Source organism: Primulina tabacum, chromosome 12 (assembly GCF_025594145.1).
Source record: "Primulina tabacum isolate GXHZ01 chromosome 12, ASM2559414v2, whole genome shotgun sequence".
Classification (NCBI taxonomy): domain Eukaryota; kingdom Viridiplantae; phylum Streptophyta; class Magnoliopsida; order Lamiales; family Gesneriaceae; genus Primulina; species Primulina tabacum.
In genome coordinates, this window is record NC_134561.1 from 31871791 (window position 1) to 31875835 (window position 4045).

Genomic DNA, 4045 nt, shown 5'->3' on the forward strand with positions numbered 1-4045 from the left:
TTCTGGAGATGCTGAATAATGGCATTCTTACTCTTACTAGCCGAATGGATGACTTACTCACTCGAGTTCAAGCCAATGATGCCAAAAAGAGGGAAGCAGAAGGCAGAACTGAAGACATCATGCAGAATCCTTCTTCAGAAATCAAGATCCTCAGGATGATTAAACTCGTTTGAACTCTGTTTTACTGATTATTTACTTATCGATTAATTCTGCTATCAATTGATATCTGCTTTTTGTTATAATTGTTGTTTACTAACTTCTAGGTTTTGGCATCACCACAAAGGGGAAAATTGTTAGACTTAATTTAATTGTAGTGATGAGTCAAAACCAGTAGGCCGTAATAGCTAAATCAGAAGACAATATAAATTGACAGTAACTTAACTCTGCTTATAAAACCAGAAGCATAACATAGCTTTAAAAGCAGAACTTAGCTTAAGTAGAAGTTAACTTAACGTCTCTTACTTGATCGTTACAGTCTTAAATGTTACCATTATTTTACCTAGTACTAGCATTAATTGCATCATTAATGATGTACAAAGACATTTAACGTTCCTTACTAGTTTTGGTATGTAACAAGACTGATTTCTCTGAAGCTTTCTGCAGGACCTTTTTTAGGTATTAAAGCTGATTTTATTCAGAAGCTTCAGAAGCTATTTTTTATTATAGACGTTGGACTCAAAGTTTTCTATATATATAGAGGTCAATCCTTTATAAAAAACAACATTATTTATCATTATCAACGCAACGATTATTCCAACGCTACTTTGAGCTATCATCAAGTACATATCTTCAAGCTTAACATACAGAATAACAGCACACGCTTTATTCTAAATATTCGATCTTTTGAGATTATTTTGTTCTGCTGCTGTTTTGAAATCTCTTCAAGCTAAACACTTTACTATATCTTATTGAGAAGAGTTTGTAATCTGGGAAAGAGTCTTTTCCAGAACTTTGTTTTATTCGTTTTACAGAGTTGTGTAACTAAGAGTTTCAGTGGGCTAAGAATAAGCCCTACTGAAGTGGGTGTGTACAAGTGTTGTACTGTAATATCCAAAGTCTTTTAGTGAAAACTTCTGGAAACAGAAGAAGGGAAGACGTAGAAGATTTTGTCTTCGAACTTCCAGAAACAACCACTGTTCAACTGTATACTGTTTTATTGTTTCTCACCGTACTTCATTGGATCGTTTCCGCACTTATTATTGTGATCTGCTGGATTTACATTCGAACAAGATTAGCTGTAATCTCTAACAGGATTCTAGCACCCTTTGCAAAATCGTCCAACAAAGGAAAGAGTTTATTCACCCCCCTCTAAACTCTTTATCGATCCCCAATAAAACACTACTTTCACTCATGCACGCTTAACTCATGTAATGCCCGAGATTTTATACCGTGTTAAATTACGATTATTGATTTTTAATCGAGATAATTATGAAAGGGCTAACCGAGACACGAAATGAGATTGCGTGTGAAAATTAATGTGCGAGGACAGTAGCATCGGCGCACATGCGCGAGCGGATGCGCGCACATGCGCCAAACAGGCAGAAGACCTCGCGCATATGCGCGGAAGATGTCGCGCATATGCGCGAAGCCTATGTGAGTAACTCCAGAGAGTGTCGCGCATATGCGCGGAGATGAGTCGCGCATATGCGCGAGGCGATGTATAGGGTATGCGCGGAACGTCCAGAATGATCGGCGCATATGCGTGACGTAAATGGCGCACATACGCGGGTTGGGCAGAATGATCGGCGCATATGCGCGACATAGATGGCGCATATGCGCGAGCCAACAGAAGATGCTGGTCGAACTACCGGCGCATATGCGCGAACAAGGTCGCGCATATGCGCGCAACGTGCAGAACATGCACAACGCCAATTGCCCTTGTATCATGCAACATATGTATATATATATATCAGCATGCGAATTCCTTCAGAAAAAAGGAAACGAGGGCCAAAGAGATTTTCAGATTTTAAAGCATAGATTCGTGATCTTGTGAAATCCGTCCGTTCGATTTTAAATCCGACTTCAGTACTGTGTTCCTATCAACGCAGGCTACAACTGGACGTAAGTTTTGTTACGTTTAGACAAGATTTGAAATTATGATATTGTCCGAATTGAATATGAATAAGATATGATGTTTCTGCTACAGTAGGCATTGCATAACTGAAGTCAGATTAAAGAATAGACTGTTTATGAAATTGTTATGATTTTTGGAGTTGACTTAGTTGAGATTCTATATCAGAGTTGTGTTATTATTCAGGGTATGAGCTGTACTGATATCGATAATGAATTCTGGTATTATATTTGCGATGTTGAGATTGACGGGGTTATCGAGACTGTATCGTTATACCGTCAAAACATCAGTTGAATTAGATTGATCAGATTCAGTAATGATTTCGATTATATCGTGATATCATTGATATGAATTAGATTGTACCTTGTTCAGATATGGATCAGATTATATACCGATTTGAGTATTGATCAGAACAGGTCTTGAATTGAGTTATATACTGATATGGTATTTATATGATTGTCATTATCAGATTTGGATATGGACAGATTGGGATACGAGACTTCGTCTTCATCAGACCGAGAAGACAAAGGTATAAATTGATGTTAATTGGGAGATCGACTTGAGTTAGATTTAACTCGAGTTTCCCTAAACCACATACTTGTATGGTATTGTTTTTATACCTTTGTGTTTTAATGATTATGTTTATTCTATTGAATTAGAAGTAGAAAGCAGAGAGCTATTAAGTGAGAGTCACTGACAGAGGGGTTAGATTTTGACAGTATAGTCACTGACCCATTGCACCTTGTCAGACTAGGCTTAGTCTTGGTAGATACGCCAAGGCACTGGACGTTTGGTGTATCGATGTGCTTAAGATACAGATATTGTTCTTATTGTAGATTATTCGATACAGCTAGACCAAAGTCCAGAAATAAGAACGTACCGCCACTGCGACTGGTGGTAGTAGGTGGGAGACTTGTTACGTTCTTATTCACCGGGATCCCTAGACTAGATTAGAATGAGAGATGAGTCGAGTCTTAGATATTGAGACTAGAATTTGATTTACAGATCCGTATTGATTTATGTTTCGTAGATTATGATTCATGTTTTATTTACAGACTGGTATTGATACATGTTGTTGATTATGCTACATGTGATAAGATATAATTCATGCTTTTATGTTAATTCAGTTAACTGCATGTATACATTATTTATACTGGGATTTATTCTCACCGGAGTATCCGGCTGTTGTCTTGTTTGTATGTGTGCATGACAACAGGCGGGACAAGATCGGGGTCAAGAAGATGATGAGAGAAGACGAGTTTAGAGTGGTGAATCCGGATTTATTGTAGACTTGGTTTAATACTTGAAATTTAGTAGTTAAACCTTAGACTAGTTTGAACTAGAAGCATGTTATACATGATTTGTATTATTATACTGGTTTGTATAATAGATTGATTTCATTACCTTCCGCATTTTAAAAAAAAAAATTTAGACCCTGTTTATCTTAATTGATAATTAAATCCCAAAGATGATTAAGATGATGATTAGCCCACCCAAACATTAAATCTTGGTTTCGCCCAGGATGATGACTCCATAAAATTTGATGAAATGACGGAGTCTCTTCAAACTTTTTTGGTTATGTTTATTTATTTCATAAATCTTTCATAATGAGATAGAAAGTTTGTTCTATAAAATTGTTGACTAATTTTTTTTGATTGAGGACTCTCAATAACTTCACATTAATATAATTTTATAGTTCATTTGGTATTATATATTGTTTAATTAAGTTCTCTCAATCGAGATTCAATTGTAATAAACTTTTTTTAAATATCCAACGACATATTAAATTGGATTGATAATTTCGATTAAGAATCAAACAATAATCAAAATAATTCAAAAAAGTCATAAATTTGATTTTATATCTAATTGCATTCATAGTCGAGCATTTAATATCCGATATCATCGACAGTGTTAAAATGATTGAAATTTCTTGTTTAAATATTCATAAAATGTTTTCCATCAAATTATGTGGAC